The following is a 20,666-nucleotide window of genomic DNA, read 5'->3' as shown; positions in this document are numbered from 1 at the left end:
TTTATTAAAAAGGTGAAAAATAGATGTAGTGAATCTATGATTTCACAGCTATGTACCCTGCTCTGAGTTAGCTCCAAAGCATTGAGACTATCACATATTCCTTATTTAAGATCGTTGAGGATTTCTGACAGGGTATCATTTTTTATTAAAGACATTGACTTTAAAGAGAATTGCTAGCTGTTTACTTGAGTGCTCTGAAATGACTTAATAACCTGCCAAGCTATATTTCCTGGGGATTCTCTTTTTCTTTTAACACACCATAGTATGGTTGATGGTCTTATAGTTTTGAATAGTCTCCAATTTTCTTTGTAATATGAGTTTTCTTTTTTTTCTGGAAAAATGTCTTAGCACTATAACCTCTGAGAAACTAATGCTCCCAAACTTTTTTTTTATGTCTGATGCCTAGATTCTGTCTTCCTCTTACCTCAACATTATGCAAACTACGTGAAAAGATGTCTTAATTGATGGTTAAAATATTTGGTACTGCCTTATCATTATGCCACATTCTTTTTTACTTTTGTTTTGAATCTTCATATTTTTCTTTCTTTTTAAAATTCCTTCTCATCTCTTTTTATTGGGAACCTTAGCTCTGGGCAGCTAGATTATGCAGTAGATAGAGTGCTGGACCACAAATCAGGAATACTTGAGTTCAGATCCAACCTCAGACACTGTGTGTGACCCTAAAGAAGTCACTTAACTGCTGCTTGCTTCATTTTCATCATTTTTAAAATGGGGAAAATAGTAAGACCTACCTCCCAGGGATCTTGTGAGTATCACATGAGATAATATTTAAATAGCACTTAGCACAATGCCTGGCACAGAGTAAGCATTATACAAATGTTAGCTATTATTTGTCTCTTTAAAGTTCAGCCCTCATTGGAGGGTTTGGAATAGGATATTCTGCAAGGCAAAGAAGCTTGAATTAAAACCAAGGATTAATTACCCAGTGAAATTGAGCATAATCTTTCAGGGGAGGAGATGGACATGCAATGAAATAGGGGGCTTCCAAACATTCTTGATGAAAAGACCAGAGCTCAATAGAAAATTTGATCTCCAGAGAGGCATAAAAAGGTAAACAGGAAGGAAAAAAACAACATGTTATTCAATAAGGAAAAACTATTTACATCACTACAAGGAACAATGATACTTGTAACTCTTAAGAACTCTGTCTTTATAATGACATTTAGAAGGAGTATACATAAACAGAGGACATGAGTATAAGTTAATTTTCATGTGATGATAAAAAATTCTAACAGCTCATTCCCCCATCTTGCAGCACTGCCACCATGGTGCGCATGAACGACCTGGCAGATGCTCTCAGAAGCATCAACAATGCAGAAAAGTGGGGAAAAAGCCAGGTTTTCATTAGGCCATGCTCTAAAGTAATTGTCCAGTTCTTAACTGTGATGATGAAGCATGGTTACATTGGCAAATTTGAGATCATTGATGATCACAGAGCAGGAAAAATTGTTGTGAACCTCACGAGCAGATTAAACAAATATGGTGTAATCAGCCCCAAATTTGATGTTCAATTGAAAGATCTGGAAAAGTGGCAGAATAATCTGCTACCATCCCGTCAGTTTGAGTTCATTGTGCTTACAACCTCAGCTGGCATCATGGACCATGAGGAAGCAAGACAAAAACACACAGGAGGAAAAATCCTGGCATTCTTTTTCTAAGGGTGTAAAACATACATACAAGTAAAAATGCTCCAATGGAAAAAAAAATTCTAACAAAGTGTTGAAAAGGGATTGTACTGGGAGAAGAGGAAACTGGAGACAGAAAAGGGTAAATTGTACCAAAAGAAAAGGTGCAAAGACCTTTTACAGTAAAGGAAAAAAAGGAGGGAGATGAGCATTGTTCAAACCTTGCTCTAATCGGATTTACTCAAAGAGAGAATAGCATGTTCAGGTATAGAAATCTAATTTACCCTACAGAAAATAGAAGGGGAAATTGGAAAGAAAAGGAAGGGGGTAGATGAAAGAGAAGGAAGAAGTAGTAAGGAAAAAAGGAAAGAAAGGAGAGCGGCTGATGGAAGGGAGGGCAGATTGGGGTGGCAGTGGTCAAAAGGAAAACTCTAGTGAGGAGGGAAAGGGAGAAAGGAGAGAGAAAAGCATGACCAGGGGGAAAATAGGATGAAGACAAAGACACAGACAGTAATCATAACTGTGAATGTGAATGGGATGAAATCTCCCATAAGTTGCAAATGGATTGCAGAATGGATTAAAAAATCATAATCCTACAATATGTTGGTTACAAGAAACACATTGGAAGCAGAGAGATACACACAGAGTAAAGGTAAAAGGCTAGAATAAAACATATTATGCTTCAGCTGAAGTAAAAAGAAAAAAGCAGGAGTAGCAATCCTGATCTCAGACAAAGCTGAGCAAAAATAGATCTATTTAAAAGAGATAAGGAAGGAAACTACATTTTTCTAAAAGGTATTACATACAATTAAGTAATATCATTACTAAACATATATGTACCAAGTGGCATAGCATCTAAATTCTCAGAGAAGTTAAGGGAGTTACAGTAAGAAATAGACAACAAAACTATACTACTGAGGGACCTCAACTTCCCCTCTCAAAACTAGATAAATATAACCACAAAATAAACAAGAAAGAAGTTAAGGAGGTGAATAGAATTTGAGAAAAGTTAGATATGTTAGACTTCTGGAGAAAGTTGAATGGGAATAGAAAGGAATATACCTTTTTTATTTTAAATATAAATTTATTTATTTTTAGTTTTCAAAATTCACTTCCACAAGTTTTTCAGCTCCAAATTTTCACCCCATCTCCCCCCTCCCCCAACCCAAAATGGCATGCATTCTGAATATCCCTTCCCCTAGTCTCTCCTCTCTTCTATCTCTTCCCCCCCTCATCTTATCCCCTTCCCCTTCTATTTTCCTGTAAGGCAGGATAGACTTCTGTACCCCATTTCCTGTATTTCTTATTTCCCAGTACCATGTGAAAACATTTTTTTAAACATATGTTTTTAAAACTTTAGGTTTCAGATTTTCTCTCTCCCTCCCTCTGCACCCACACTCACTGAAAAGGCAAGCAACTCAATATAGGTTGTACATGTGTAGTTATGCAAAACACTTCCATAGTAAACACGTTGTGAAAAACTAACTCTCTTTCCATTAATCCTATCCTGCCTCCCCCATTTATTTTATTCTTTCTTTTGACCCTGTCCCTCCTCAGAAGTATGTACTTTTAATTGCCCCTTTCCAATCTGCCCTCCTCTCTATTATCCCCCTGTTCTCTTGTCCCCTTCTCCCCCTATTTTCCTGTAGGGTAAGAAGATTTCCATACCCAATTGAATGTGTATGTTATTCCCTCCTTAAGCCAAATCATATGAGAATAAGATTCATTCATTTCCTCTTACCTTCCCCTGTTTCCCTTCCACTGTAAGAGCCTTTTCTTTTCTGTTTTGTTTTGTTTTTTTTTGTTTTGGTGAGATATTTTACCCCATTCTACTTCTCCCTTTCTTCTTCTCTGAGTATAATCCTCTCTCACCCCTTAATTTTATTCTCCACATATGACCCCTTAATCTTCAGCTCACCCTGTGCCCTCTATCTATCTATCTACATATAATTTTTTTTTTCCCTCCAACTACCCTAATACTGACAAAGGTCTCATGAGTTATAAATATCATCTTTCCATGCAGGAATGTAAACAGTTCAATCTTAATAAGTCTCTTATGATTTCTCTTTCCTGTTTACCTCTTCATGTTCCAATGGAGTCCTGTAACTTAAAGTCAAATTTTCTATTCAGCTCTGGTCTTTTCATCAAGAATGCTTGAAAGTCCTCTATTTCACTGAATGACCATTTTTTCCCCTGAAGAATTATACTCAGTTTTGGTGGGTAGGTGATTCTTGGTTGTAATCCTATCTCCTTTGCCCTCCAGAACATTATATTCCATGCCCTGCGGTCCTTTAATGCAGAAGCTGCTAAATCTTGTGATATCCTGATTATGTTTCCACAGTACTTGAATTATTTCCTTCTGGCAGCTTGTAATATTTTCTCCTTGACCTGGAACTCTGGAATTTGCTATAATATTCCTAGGAGTTTTCCTTTGGGGATCTCTTTCAGGAGGAGATCTGTGGATTCTTTTAAATTCTATTTTGCCCTCTGGTTCTAATATATCAGGGCAGTTTTCCTTGATAATTTCTTGAAAGATGATGTCTAGGCTTTTTTTTTATCATGGCTTTCAGATAGTCCAATAATTTTTAAATTCTCTCTCCTGGATCTATTTTCCAGGTCAGTTGTTTTTCCAATGAGATATTTCACATTGTTTTCTAATTTTTCATTCTTTTGGATGTTTTACAGTGTCTTAATTTCTTATACAGTCACTAGCTTCCAATTGCTCTATTCTAATTTTTAAGGAAGTATTTTCTTCAGTAATCTTTTGGACTTCTTTTTCCATTTGGAAAATTTTTCTTTTTAGGGTATTTTTCTCCTCATTGGCTTTTTGGATCTCTTTTGCCATTTGGGTTAGGCTTTTCTTTTAAGGTGTTATTTTCTTCAGTATTTTGGGGGGTCTCCTTTAGCAAGCTGTTGACTTGTTTTTCATGATTTTCTTGCATCACTCTCTTTTCCCTTCCCAGTTTTTCCTCTGCTTCCTTTATGTGCTTCTCAAAAACCCTTCTGAGCTCTTCCAAGGCCTGGGCATGATTCATATTTTTCTTGGAGGCTTTGGATGTAGGAGCTTTGACTTTGTTACCTTCTTCTGGTTGTATATTTTCATCTTCTTTGCCACCAAAGTAAGATAATATAGTCTGACCCTTTTTGCACTACTTGCTCATGATCCCAGACAATTACTTGAGTTTTAAAATCTTTGCTGAGGTAAGCGTCTGCTTCCAATGTGAAGAATGTGCTGTCCCAAGTTTCTGGGGTTTGTACAGCTGTTTTCAGAGATATTTGTAGGGACCTGTAAATTTTCAGTTCTTCCAAGATGGTATGATAAGGGGCAGGGTGTTTACTCCTTTCCTGGCCTGTGACCACAAGTATTCCTTTCTGTTCTGTAACTGTGAGGAGGGGTTTCTCTCCACAGCCACTACAAGCTCCACCAAGCCAGCACTCCTACTCACCCCAGGACCCCCATCCAGAACTATGACCAAGATCCAATCATGGGCAAAAGAAGAGATTCCTGCCTCAGTACTGGCAATGAGATCCCTGCAATCCCTCTCTGATCAGCCACTGGATTCCCCCTCAGTCTGTGGGCTGGAAGCTCAGGAAGCAGCTGCACCCCCCAGGGCCATGCTCTTGGGGAATGGAGCTGAGACCCCACCTTCCTGTCTCAGCACCGACAGAAACAGACTTTTCCCACTGACCTTCTGAGTTGTCTTTGGCATTCATGGATTGAGGAGTTTGGAAACCTCCACAGCTGCCCATGATTTAGTCCTCTGAGGCTTGCTCCTGGTTCATTGTGGCCTGCACATCCACACTGTGCTGCTGTGCACTCCCAGCCCTGCCTGATACACCTTTCTGATCAATCATCCAGGTTGTCTTGGGCTGGAAATTTGTTTCACTCTGTCTTTTTGTGGGTTCTGCTGCTTCAGAATTTGTTTAGAGCCATTTTTATGAGTATTTGGAGGAGTTTGGGGGAGAGCTCAAGCAAGTCACTGCTTTCACTCTGCCATCTTGGCTGCACCCCAGAATATACTTTTTTCTCAGTGGTGGATTGCACGTACACAAAAATTGACCATGTATTATTGCATAAAAAGCTCATAATCCAATGCAAAAAAAGGGAGAAATATTAAATGCAACCTTTTCAGACCAGTATACAATAAAATTACATGTAATAAAGAGCCATGGAAAGATAGGCTAAAAATTAAATGCAAACTAAATAATCTAATACTAAAGAATGAGTAGATCAAACAACAAATCATAGAAATAATCAATAACTTCATCCAAGAGAATGACAATAATGAAACAACATAATAAAACTTACAGGATGTAGATAAAGTGATTCTGAGAGAAGTTTTACATTTCTCAAAGCTTACATGAGTCAATTAGAGAAAGAGGAGATCAATGAATTGGACATGGAACTAAAGAAGTTAGAAAAACAACAAATTAAAAATACCCAATTAAATACCAAATTAGAAATTCTGAAAACCAAAAGAGATATTAATACAATCAAAATTAGCAAATTATTTAATAAATAAAACTGAGAGCTGGTTTTATGAAAAAAAAACAATAAAACAGATAAACCTTGGGTTAATTTGATTTAAAAAAAAAATCAAACTGCCAGCATCAAAAATGAAAAAGGTGAATTTACCACCAATGAAGAGTAAATTTAAACCATAATTAGGAAGTATTTTGCCCAACTCTATGCCAATACAGTTGAAAATCTTAATGAAATGTATGAATATTTACAAAAATGTAAACTGCTAAGATTAACAGGAGATGAAATAAAATACTTAAATAACCCCATTTCAGAAAAAGAAATTTTAAAAAGCCATCAATAAACTACCTAGGAAAAAATCTCCAGAGCCAGATGGATTTACAAGTGAATTCTGTCAAACATTTAAAGAACAATTAATTCCAATAATATATGAACTATTTGGGTAAATAGGCAAAGAAGGAGTCCTACAAATTTATTTTTGTGGTACAAATATGGTGCTGATCACTAAACCTGGAAGAGCTAAAACAAAGAAATAAAAGTATAGACCAATTTACCCAATGAATACTGATGCAAAAAATGTAAATGAAATATTAGCAAAGAGATTACAGTAACTTATCTTGAGGATAATATACTATGACCAGGCAGGATTTATACCAGGAATGCAGGGCTGGTTCAATATTATGAAAACTATCAGCATAATGACCATATCAAAAACAAAACTAACATAAATCATATGATTATCTCAGTACCTACAGAAAAAAGCTTTTTGACAAAATACAACACCCATTTCTATTAAAATCACTAGACAGCATAGAAATAAATGGAGTCTTAAATGGTAAGTAACATCTATCTGAAACCATTAGCAAGTTTATATATAATGGGGATAAGCTAGAAGTGTTTCCAGTAAGATTGGGGGTAAAAGAGAGATGTCCATTATCTACCCTGTTATTCAATATTGTATTAGAAATGTTAGCTTTGACAATAAGAGAAGAAAAAGAAATTGAAAAAAATTAGAATAGGGAAAAAGAAACAAAGCTATCACTCTACAGATTATATGATAGTATACTTGGAGAATCCTAGAGAATCAAGTAAAAAACTACTTGAAGTAATAAACAACTTTAGCAAAGTTGCAGGATATAAAATAAACCCACATAAATCATCAACATTTCAACATATTAATAACAAAGCCCAACATCAAGAGATAGAAATGGAAATTCCATTTAAATTTGCTGTAGACATTATTAAATATTTAGGAGTCTACCTGCCAGATACAAACCTAAGAACCAAATGAACACAATTGCAAAACATTTCTCACACAAATAAAGTTAGATCTAAATATGTGGAAAAATATTAGTTGCTCATGGGAAGGCTGAGCTAATATAAGATAACTGACAATTCTACTAAATTAATTTACTTGGAAAAAATAATAACAAACAAAATTCATAAGCAAGAACAAACGGTCCAGAACATCAAAGGAATTAATGAAACGAAATGCAAGGGAAAGCGGCCTAGCCAAACCAGATCTTAAATTGTATTATGAGGCAGCAATTACCAAAACTACTTAGCACTGGCCAAAAAATAAAGAGGTGGATCAGTGGAATAAGTTAGGTACACAAGACACAATAGTCAATGACTGTAGTAATCTGTTTGATAAACCCAAAGACTCCAGTTTCTTGGATAACAATTCACTATTTAACAAAAACTTCATCATCTTCAAAATGAGAATAGTGATGCTTGCCCTTCTTATTTCAAGGGATTACTATGGGAAAAAAGTGTTTTGGGGGAAATGTAAGGAATTCTTTCTGTGTGGGTTGCTATTGTTATTTATTCTCTGTTGTAAATTTCTTTGAGCTCTTGAAGTTCTCAAATGTGTTATAACAGAGACAGATTGGAAAATCAAATGGTTGCCTCTCTCTTGTTCTAAACTTACCTAGCTATATATTTTTCCTGTCAACTATAGAAAACTTCCTATTAGTTGATGGACTTCCTTCATCCTGTTATGATTGCTAAATGTAATTTTTTTTCTGAAATATACTAACCTTGCACGATAATTAAAATCATCCCCAAATAATTCCTTGCCTAGGCTGAAAAAAGTCACTAAATGATAGTTTTATGTTGTTTATTTCCAAAGGGAATGAGCCTTGAAGAGAGGGTAATAAGCATCTATATAGTGATGTTTTATATACTAGGCACTGTGCTAAATGCTTTATAAATATTATCTCCTTTGGTCCTCACAATAATTACATGAGATAAATGGCACTATTATCTCTATTTTACAATTGATAAACCTCAGACAAGCAGAGTGACTTGCCCAGGATCAAACAGCTAATACGTTTCTGCTGCTGAATTTGAACTCAACCTTTTTTTTTTTTACTATAGTTCCATTGTTCTGGGCAGTATGCCATCTACCTGCCTAAGGGTAATGACAATGGAATACAACGGAATACCTACTAGTTTTTAGAGGATGTGGGTCCAAATTCTTCCTTTAATACTTACTATCTGTATGACCTTGGATAAGTCACTATAGCTCCCCGAGTATCAGTTTTCTCATCTGTAAAAAATGAAAAGATAGGACTAGATGACCTCTGAAGTATAATAATATGACCCTAATATGTGAGTATCTCTTGAAATTTCCCTTAGGCATTTGCCTACTTTGGGAAGCTGCATTCATTCTCTGATTCTCATTCATTCAATTCTCTAAGATATCATTTACTAATTCCTTGAAACATATAAGTCATCCTTTAATAAATTCAATGCAACACAGAAATGCAACAGAGAGAGATTTGGAAGTCAGGTAAACCTGAGATCTTATCCTGATACACCCATTAACAAATTGTGTGACCTTTGACTTGTTTCTTCTTCTCCAATGTTTCAATATCCACATCTATTAATGACAGGGTTAAAATAGATGGTTCTTAAAGTGATTCTGTTCCCAATACTTTAACATTTGTTGAGTCTGAGTCTCTAGGATTATTTGAAATAGTTTTCCCAAATATTTGAATTTAGGCTTCCAGAGATAATCCAACTTTCAGTGTTACTCAAAAATCTTAAGTTAGAAACAACTTCACACACACAGAGTCCAACCCTTTAATTTTACATACGAGGTAAATCAGGTTCAGAGAACTTAAGTGACTTGCTTAAGGGCACACAGGTAATAAATAATAAAACCAAGATTTAAACTCTTCCTATTACATAAGATCCAGTGGTCTTTCCTTTATTCAAAATATTGCTTCCTGGCTTTTACTTTTACTGTCTAGCTAAAAATGACAATTATTTAGGAAGTATTGATGTGAAAACATATAGATTTGCTCCTTAGGGACTACATTTCCTTTTCTTTTGCTTTGTCATAAGTCTACACGATTTAGTGATATTCCTTTTGTCATACACACTTTTAACTCCTTCCAATTTATAGTCATTGTTTTGAGTGTTTGTATTCTACTAGTTATTTTTCTGTGCAGAACATACATTCTCCTCTCATAGTTATTATTTCTCTTAAACCGTTCTGGAACAGCATGATGTGGTTCTGTGCTCTCTTCTAAATTTACAATTCTCTCTGTCTCATCATGCAGTGAATCAATTTCCTTTGCTTTGCAATATTTATTCATAGATGCCTCGACTATTTTACAAAGTCTGGAGGCCATATTTTCTCCTGTTATTAACATCATCCCTATTTGTTTATTTGATTATGCTCTGTTTGAGGTTTCGTTGTTTTTATTTTACTCCTGATATCCTTGGTAGTCTTTAAAAAAAATTCCCTATCACTCATTTTATAACTCTTTCTCCTCTGACGTCAGTTTCCCAGAGGACTGAGTCTCATAGGAAGTCAGCTTCTTTCCATGCTGGGCAATTCATCATTCATCATCCTAGCACTCTGCCTCAAGTGACTTCTGAGAGGACAGATCTAGCTGCCATTGGATGCTGAGATGTTTCCCTCAGGCTTAGGGGAGTGTCAAACAGCCCCCTCACAAAAGTGTTCTTCCTAGTCCCTCTGTTTGGATGCTTTGATTAAGGTCTCTTCCAGCATAAAACATCAGCATAAGGATTAGGGATTTTAAGGCCAAAGCAAATACCTGCCATTTACATTTTGGATCTCCTTGGCACTCAATATAGGGGATTGGGGACAGGACAAAGAATACAGCTCTATTGCAAGCCATAGGTTGACTTATGAACTCCTGCTGCCAGGAGTTTAGAACTCCATGGGGAAAGGGTGCTGAGTGAAGACTTGTTATGGGATATTAAACATTTATTTTTTTCTGGTGTTAGTTCACCTAAGGTTTTCTTAGCTAGCATTCTTGTTGTTCTGAGACTGTGGGAAGAGTTAAAAATTGCTTTATCTCTGACATAGAATTGCTCTTTTTGAGATGTTTGAGAAATTGTGAGGATTGCAGAAAATGTCTAGTCTTTCATGTTACTTGTCATGGGAAGTCCTTTCCAATTTGATATTAATGACAAATTTAACATTCTGTCTCTCCATACACACACACACACACACACACACACACACATATATAAACATTCTCTCCATACACTCATATATACATACATACATATACATATATACATACACACACATATATATGAAATCGTTCATGCTTGATACAAATCCCATAGAAAACTTCTATGTCCCTGTACCTCAATTTAATTTTCTTAAAGGATAACCTTCTAATCTCTTTGTTCATTCAAATGAAATACTGACACCAAAAGAGAGCTGAAGACAGGGTTTTCTTGAAGATGGAGGAGAGCTAGTATTGGGGGAAAAAATTACAATAAATATATAGATATTACAATAGAACATGGTATTGTAGTCCCAGATCTATCAGGAATAAAGCTTTTAGTTCCCTGCCTCACTAATCTGTATTTTCCAGTGACTGTGTGCTGGTTGGCACTTACTTTTCTCCTTTTAATCACAGTAACTTTTGTATCCATAGATATGGTTTTGTGAAAAAATAGTAAAGGCCCAAGTAAAAATGGCCACTTCAGTTAGCTTTGGGGACATGTCTAATCAAAATAAGTTTCAATTAGGCCATTTTTCACTCTTTGCTCCAAATCATTCCAGTTAACTGGATCTGATGATTTTTTCTCCTCTTTTTTTTTTCATTCATGGCTGATTAAGTCTGTCAGATTGAATTGACCAGTTTTGCTTCTTACCTCTTCTCTCATACGTTATATATGATTACACTTTACTTTTGCCCTCTCTGATGGTACCACAGCTGGGTTTTTTGTTTGATGTCCACTTACTCTGTTTTTGTTTGGGCCTGTCCTATTAGGGGGAGGATTGTCTGTTCTAGGTCTAAGGATTTTTTTCTTTTCTTTTTTGATTAATTTGAAGCTAAAGCTTCAAAGAGAGTCAAAATTAATCATTCCTCAGTAATATGCCAGATGTAGGCTTAGAGAATCATTGAATTCTGAGAGCTAGAGGGGACTTTAGACATCAAATAATCCAGTCCTATTCAGATGAAGAAAATGAGATCCACGAAGAGAAGACATTTCCTAATGTCACATAGCTAGTTGGCAGTAGACAGCCTGCATTTCTGGCCCCCACTATCCTTTATCATTCTAAAGGCAGCTATTGATCAATGTTACTATGGTGAGGCAGGGGCATTTGGAGAAGATAGGCACCATAACTGAATATATATTTGTAGCATACTCTAGTACTATCAAAACCACAATGAATCTTCTAGTTTAAGAAAGCTGACCGACTGGGGTTAATTGATGTCCCGATTAGAGAGCCAGAATTTCAACAACATCCTTCCTTTTAATGATTATTTGAAAGAACAAAAGATGGTTAGTTTTGACACAAGAAAACTTTTTTTTCTCATTTTTGGGAGCAGGTAAATAGAATATTTTTCTTCAATTGTGTGAAATATTTTCATAAGGAACAGATTTTACATAGTGGAAAGAAATAAGGAGTAATGAGTAGAAATGAAAGAGAAAGAGATTTAGGCTTCAAATAAGTGGGGGTAGGGAGGGGGATGTTCCAATAATTAAATCTATCTCTAAGTAAAATACACTGCTTCAGCAGTTAGCAGATTCCTTCTTACTAGAGGTCTCCAAACAGTGATGGGATAATCACTTTTGCAGACCTCTTTCAGAAGGAATGCTTGTTCAAGAATATAATGAACCATGCGGCCTATGAGGTCCCTTCTCATATTGAGATTATGTGATCCTAACATCTGTATTTTGAATCCAGTCCCTATTCTACATCTGGCTTCATGGGGTAAAGATAATGAGTTTCTTTTTAAATTATCCAAGTGAGATTCATGTCTTATTTTGGTTCCTCCTGTCCATTTGTTAGTATAGTCCTGGCTAATCTCTAATTATGCTTAGAATGAAATGCAAAGAAATAAAAATCTGAACTATCCTAATGATCCATAAATGCTAGACAGAGGAAAGCTTACTTGAAGAATTTCCCTAAATGAAATGGATAGTGTCATGAATATATAAAATGCTATAGCTGAAATGGATCTTAGAGAATATCTAATCCAATCCCTTCATTTAAAAAAGAATGAAATTGAGACTTACAAAAACAAAATAGCTGTATTAATGACACCATTATTTAGTGGAGGATCTGGGATTAGAATTCAGAACTCCTTGTTTCAAATACAATACACTTTTTCTGAGCTTATGGCAAGTTTTAAGACAGGGTTGCCAATAAACGCTAAAGAGGATATCAGTGTCATTGCCACTTTTTTTTTTAGCTCTGTATAACGTCTAGCTTCTGAGTTTCAATTCCACTTCTGGATCAAGTCCAATGGAGTTACAATGACTTTAGTTTCTGTGTCCTGTTTCTTGGATATCTTCCATTTTCAGTGTCTTTTATGGATCTGGTAGACAGAAATTAGGGTACCTGGGCCTTTGTTGCATAGCCCATATTTTTGACCCTTAGAAACTTAGAAACTACTTCCTAGAATATTCTGAGTGAAAAGTCACAAAAAAGACTACCACATCAGTATCCTACCAAAAGACTGCAATGTAAATAGCAAATATAAGAAACTCCCCTCAAAATGAGCACAAAATACTCCCCTCAAAATAAATATATTCCATCCCTATGGTTAAAAACCATTAAGAAAAATATTATACACAAAGAATCCCCTTTAGGGGGAAAAATATGGATTAAAAGACATAAAAATCATAAAAAAACATAATATACTCAAAATTAGCAATTATAGTAGAAGTAAAGATAGAAACTTCTTGGGACATGAAAAATCATAAACACAATAAAGAAAATAAAAAGAAGTATAATTAGTAAAAATCTTAGAATAAGTGGTAAAAGAAAATAAGAAGGAATCTCAGGACAAGATGAGGAAAAGTGCAAGTACTTTCGATGGTATATGACTTTATGTTACCTAATCTCAAGTGGGTCTTCACTGTATAAAGATAATACGTTTAATCTTGTCTAACTGATTCCCAACCCCACTCTTTAGAGAAGCTATTCCAAAGATTCTCTTCTCACATGAATTTTCTTATACCTTTTCCCCTACCCAACCCCAATACCTTTTCATTTGTAATTTCATTTAATTTTCATTTTAATTTACTAAGACCTTTGAGACCATTCATTGTGAGTTCCTCTCCCCCCTTTCTCTTCAATTCTAAATCTCTTGGCATCATTCCTCCTCTCTACTTTCCTCCAGCCTCTGATTATGAGATGACCCTTCTCTATGCCAACTCCAACCCTATACATGTATTTTAAGTCAGATCCAGTCCTATTGATAACACCTCAAATGTTACTCACCACCCTCATTTAATCTTCAATCTCTTCTTATACACTGGTTACTTTCTTAACGCCTTCAAATATTCTCAAATCTCTACAATGCATAAAATAAAATAAAACCTTCACTAGACTTTATTATAGCATCAGACTATCACCATGTATTAATCCTCGATTTCTCCATCAGACTGCTAGAAAAAGTTCTCTATACTCAGTACCTCTACTTCTCCTCTCATTTACTCTTCAGTCCTTTAAATCTAATTTCCAACATCATTACATAAGTGAGGTTTCTGCCTTAAAATTGCTAATTATATCCTAATTGCTAAATCTGATAGTCTTTTCTCAATTATCAGTTTTAATCTCATACACCCCTCCTTTAGATTTAATTATCATCTCTATTTAAATGACTAACAAATGCACAAAATTATCTAAGTCTCTCTCTTGAGCTCCAGTTCTGCATTACCCACTGCTTGCTGGAAATTTCAAACTGGGTGTCATGGAGCCGCCTCAAGTTCAGCTGTCCAAAACAGAGTTATTTTTTTCACATGAACCAATTAATCTACCAAACTTCCTCATTTCTTGAGATGATTAATATTCCTCCAGTGTCTCTTGTATGTAACCTTAATATCATCCTTAAATCTCCACTCTTCTTCTACTCCTACATTTAATAAATTACCAAATCTTGCTGTTTCTATCTGAACAACCTTTCTTCTAGCCAAACCTTTCACTCTACAGATATGACCTTATTTCTGATTTTCATCACCTGTTATCTAAACTATTTCAACAGCTCCCTGGCCTCTACTCTCTTTTCATTCCAATAAAAGTACCTCTTCATACTTGCTGAAACAATATCAACTTGATTCAATAAACAGTACTGGTACCCTATTACCTCTAGAATAAAATATTAACTTCTCTGACTTTTAAAGCATTTCACAATATGTACCCAACCTATTTACCCAGCCTTCTTAGAAATCATTCCCCTCAGGGGGCAGCTTGGTGGCACAATGGATAGAGCACTGGCCCTAAAGTCAGGAGGATCTAAGTTCAAATTCAGCATCAGACCAAGCACTTGTCACTTATTAGCTTGTGACCCTGGACAAGTCACTTAACCCTGATTGCCTAAAAAAAAAATCATTCACCTTCCTGAACTGCATTTTATAACCATACTTTCCTAGTCTCTATTCCTTACTAACATGATACTCCATCTCTCATCTTTTTTCTTTGGTTGACTCTCTCCCTTGCCTAAAATGACACAGCTTCTCACCTCTGAACCGTGGAATACCTCATTTCCTTCAAAATGCAGCCCAAACACTACCTTCCACACAAAACATTTTTGCATTCCTCAACTATTAGTGCCACCTCACTCATGACATTTTTTTTTTGCATTTATTCTATATGAACTTGTACAAGTAGGTGCTATCTCCAGTCAAATAAACAAGCATTTATTAAGTGGTTACTATCTTACAAGGAATGCAGCTGAGCCTGGAATCAGGAAGACCTCAGTTCAAATCCAATCTTAGATACTTACTAGCTATATGATCCTGAACAAATCACTTAACCCTATTTGCCTCAGTTTCCTATTTTGTAAAATGAGCTGAAGAAGGAAATGGCAAACCACTTCAGTATCTTTGCCAAGAAAACCCTAAATGGTATCATGAAGAGCCAGACACAACTGGAACAACTGAACAGGAACAATTCTGAGTGGTGCTCAGCACTGAAAATACAACTATATCCAGAAAGAAAGAGAGTTCCTACCTCAAGGAACTTACACTCTCCTGGGAAAATACAACATACAAAAAGAAGTAAAAAGCAGGAACGGAATTGGTGGGGGAGAACTTAGAAAAATCTAGTAAAAACCTTCAGAGGCTACCTGTAGGATACAACATAATATATTAAAAAGACATTCAAAGTCCTCCATAATTTGACTTGAATCTCTTTTTCTGACTTTATTAATCATTATTCTCCTTCATGAAATGTATGTCCAGTAACATCGTGCTACTAGGTATTTTCTAAATTCAACACTCCTATCCTATCTCTCTGTGTTAACCCAGGTAATCTACAGTTTCTGGAATTCATTCCTTAATCAACTTTGCTTACAGAAAGAAGTCTTTATTTTTTTTCAAGGCCCAGCACAGTTGCCTTCTCCTGAAGTTGATGTTCTTTTCTTTTCAAAATTACCTTCTATTAGCTTTCTGCCTAATATTCTATTTACCTAGCAGAATTTTCACTTAACGTGAAAGTTAAGTTTTAATTTGGAACCAGGAATTTGTATTTTGTGCAAGCATTACCACTAAAAGCTGGGCTGCTCATTTTCACTATTGCTTTAGATATTAGTTTTAGAAATGCTAATTATAGCAATAGGACAAAAAAGAGAAATTAAGGAAAAAATATTGATGAAAAGGAGGCAAAATATATTTATTTCTAGCAATAATTAGCTGTGTTTAGAAAATTCAAAAGTTCCAACAAAATCCTAATTATAGAAATTGATTTAGAAAATTATTTAAATAAAACAAGCATACAAAAACTCAATAGTATTTCTCTGTATCACTAATAGAAGCCAGGAAAAACTAAAAAAAGAAGAAATTATCTGTAATAATGACAAATAAATTCTTCTTTCATCAAGAAACATGGAAGACTTGGATGGTTAGCTGTTTTCCTTTATTCCCAGAGATGACCAAAATGACATCACCAGGTGGGAGTCAAACACAGTATGTCCAACTGTGGCTGATTACACCGATATGAGCTCAGAAGGCTCTACTACAGGACAGGCACAAATAGTACACATGAATATTTGGAGTAGAGATGTCTCTAAATTTATACATCTCACATTTCTTTTGAGCTACTGCAATTCTGCTTTGCTCATTGAGCACAGTGCCTTCTTTGATGAGGACAAGCCATGCTTAGCAGTCCTTTGCCAGTGTCTCCTATGTCACACAACACTCAAATCCCTCAGTGTTGTATAACAAGAATAAAAAAGATATTAATAGAAATAAGCAAGGAATTAGATAGTCAGATAGAAATTTTCTTGCTCAATCAAAGATAGCAAAAATAGTAATGCTATCCAAAACAAACATAACATTTAGGCAGCACCATTCAAAATGTCAATGGGTTATTTAATAGAATTAGATAAAATAGTAAAAATATATATATAGAAGAACAAAAGGACAATAAATTGAAGGAAAATTTAAAAAGTTGGGTAGCAATGTAAAAGTATGGACTTCTAGTCCATATTGTAAAATGCAACTTATCAAAACTATGTTGTATTATATTAAATATACTTAAAGAGGATCAGGCAAAAATACTAGACAACATAGAATTAGAATCTAAGTCTCATATAAAACTGTTGTGTGATGAAATCAAGATTATGAAGTATTGAGGCAAGTATAAACATAAAATAAAAACTGTTGGGTAAATGTAGTGTAGCAATATGGGAAGTGGAATTTTATCCACATACTAATTGTAAAATTCATTTTATCCAGATGTTAATTTTAAAATTCATTTTGATAGGATCAATGATTTTTTTCATTTAAAATCTTTTTTTAATTAGAAGAAATAGAATATATGTATTATGATTTGAGAGAGGAAGAGGATCCTCATATTTGAGGGGGAGAAGGAGGGGGGATTAAATGAGACAAATTTAAGAGCCCTTATATAACAAATGCAAAAAAAAGCATCCAAAAACTATGGAATAAAATATCATTAATGAGGCTTTCTTTTGTAACACAGTGTGTGTGCCTTTTACAATGTCATCTGTAAATACAAGAAATCTGGAAAACTTTGCATTATGTAAGGACTCTCCTTTTGGAAACCACATGGTAGCTTCTGTGACACTGATGAACACTTTTGGTCAATGAATGTCTTCTTGATTTTGTACCTCTTTTTGGTGTTGAGCATCACAGCAAGCCTCAACAATGTTGCCTCAATGGTTCATTCTATCAATGGGTCTTATATCATAAGAATGTAAGACATGTTTTAGAAGAAGAATCATTAATGGTTTTGCTCTACCTCATGAATAGTTGCTATTTTAGTATTTTTCCCACACACCAACAAATTAAAAGTATGGAGGTATCATGTTCCCTCAATCAATGATACAAATATTAATATGCATTCTATTATAAAAGTTATCTTCAAAAATTTCTTTTTACTTCTCATATTTTCATAAAGCATAACCCTTAACCCTGCAGATACAATGATAATAAATTGAAGAACATTGCCCATGACTCAATATTCAGCGCTGACTTCTGGGCAACTCATTTTGCTAATAATTTCTTCAATGTTCATTTTGATTTATCTACAATCATTTTGAGTTATCTGAAATTCAAAATTGTATCACCACTAGATTTCTTCTCTCTTCATTTTGTCAGGTCTAGCTTCTCTTTGCAATATTAACTTCTTAAGGGACAACTCCTTATATGATGAGTACATCAGGCGCAGAAGTTTTAGAATTCAAATATAAAGGTATCTTTTTTTTCATTCAAAATTAGAATCATTAGCTATAGAAATGCTGGCAAATCATTTACATATGTTTTCTAAATGAATGTAGGATCATAAATATTGAAGGGACTTCTGAGGTAATCCAGTTCAGTCCTTTCATTTTACAGAAGGGGAAGCTGAGGTCTCAGGCAGTGAAATGACTTTCCTATAGTTAAAAGAAAAAACGATCATAAACAGAGCCCAACTTCAAATTCATATAGTTTAACTCCAAATCCCATATGTCCTCTTTAACATCATTTGTTAGATTTGTGTGGATTAATAAAATGTAAAAATCATATTTTACATAATGTTTTATTTGTTCTTTAGGGGCAATTTATGATTGAAGATTAGATACAACTTAAATGAACGACATGTTTAGTTCACAGGTAAGTGTTGTATACTAAAAGGTGCTGGAAATTTAAGAATAATTTGTACAATATTCAATATTTTAGAAGATTATCTTCAGAAAAAAAATCTTCACACTCCATAATTTAGTAACATGAATAGCTATAACTACTTTTTTTCCCCTTATGACATGAACACAATGTGGGGCAAATGGCTGGGGTAATGAGGGCACTAATTTTTCATTCTAGTTTCTCTACATGAATTTTCTAATTATGTTAATGTAACGATGCTGTAATAGAACTTATGTTTTCACATTCTTTAGAAATTCCTAGATATGGTCAAATGCAGGAGAAATGATTTTCTAAAAAGAAAAAAAAATGCCCTTGAAACAACCTGCTACTTTACTATTTCATGTACAAAGGTCTAACATCAATCATCTGTCCCCTCTTTTTTATTATTAAAGGAATAAACAACTTTATATTGATCCAAAGATATCCCTTTTATTTATACTCCTCCATTTTCAGATAGCAATATAGCAAAAGTCAACCCCAGTGTCAGTGATTTAAGTATTTAATTCAAACACATACCATCTTCTAATAAATACACACAAAATAACAGAACCTCCTGTATAATAAATATTGCTAAATTTTATTTTACCCATTAAACATCACTAGCACTAGACCAGTAGTTTATTTTTTAAGCATTTAAGAATATGGTAAATGTATTATGTTTGGAACCAGGAAATCTGTTCCTCCCTCCCCCAGTTGTTATCATTCTCTATTAGTGTGTTTGATGTTTGATAAATTATTTAATCTTTTTTGGGGGGCTGTTTCCTCTCTGTATAGGAGTGATAACAAAATCTGATCTTTCAGTTTTATTGTTATGAACAAAAATTTAAAAATATTTATGAAAACTCTTTGAAAATTAAGAGGTATTATATAAATTTAAGGCCTATGCTCTAGAAATCTAGTGGATATAGAATTGGTCTTGAGACTAGAAAGACTTGAGTTCAAGTCTTACTTCTGATACATAAGATGTTTGTGAACCTAACTCATTTGAATTCTTTCCTGCTGCAGACATTGCTAAGACTGTATGGTGTAGGGGCAGCTAGGTGTTGCAGTGGATAGAGCTCTGGCCTTGGAGGAAGGAGGACGTGAGTTCAAATCCAGTCTCAGACACATGACACTTACTGGCTGTGTGACCCTGGGCAGGTCACTTAACCCCGATTTTACCTCACAAATAAAAAGACTATATGTTGTAGAAAAGGTGCAACTTTTACTGACAAAGATGATTCTTCTCTCAGGAAGTTCCACATACTAATACAGTCACAAGTTTCTCTCTCTCTCTGAATAGTCTGTGAAATATAAACATGTGAAGACAGTATGGAAACAAATAACACTTCACAAGTTTTTCCAACTTATATTTTCTACTTCAAAATCAATTATTTCAACAATTTCTGCCTACTTTTGGTCACTGGTTAATTCAAGTGTATTTACATTTACAAAGTGTGCTTTATGGTAACATATTTCATTGATTTTGAAAAATTTTGTCCATTATAATACTGAAATGATAAGATATTTTTAAGTGGTAATACCTCTTAGCAATATGGAAAGCTTTAAGGGAATAATTAGATTTGAGAAGAATACTGTAACTAGACATACAAAATATAATGAATTGTTTCCTACTGTGGCCATTACTTATTTTTTTTGTTTTTGCTCATTCGTCTCTGTGTCATTTCATTTTAAAATGTATTTTTGACATTTTTAACATATACCATCATACTAAATATATTCCCATATTAGTCATGTTGTGAAAGAAGAATCAGAACAAAAGGGAAAAACAATGAGAAAAAAAGTAAAAATAGTATGATTAGATCTGCATTCAGACTACATAGTTCTTTCTTTGGCTGTGGATAGCATTTTCCTTCATGAATCTTTCAGAATTGTCGTACATCATTGTACAGCTGAGAAGAGCTAAGTGTATCAAAGTTGACCATTGCATAATGTTGCTG

General features: G+C 34.5%; 1 pseudogene; it reads left to right on the top strand.

The window, feature by feature from the left end:
- Positions 1-1,286: 1,286 nt before the first annotated feature.
- Positions 1,287-1,704, top strand: LOC110212682 (small ribosomal subunit protein uS8 pseudogene; annotated as a pseudogene).
- The last annotated feature ends 18,962 nt before the right edge of the window (positions 1,705-20,666 follow it).

The sequence above is a fragment of the Phascolarctos cinereus genome, unplaced genomic scaffold (genome assembly GCF_003287225.1).
Source record: "Phascolarctos cinereus isolate Bilbo 61053 unplaced genomic scaffold, phaCin_HiC Scaffold_2;HRSCAF=192, whole genome shotgun sequence".
Lineage (NCBI taxonomy): Eukaryota > Metazoa > Chordata > Mammalia > Diprotodontia > Phascolarctidae > Phascolarctos > Phascolarctos cinereus.
The sequence above is the reverse complement of the archived record's forward strand: the minus strand, read 5'-3'. Positions and strand labels throughout refer to the sequence as shown.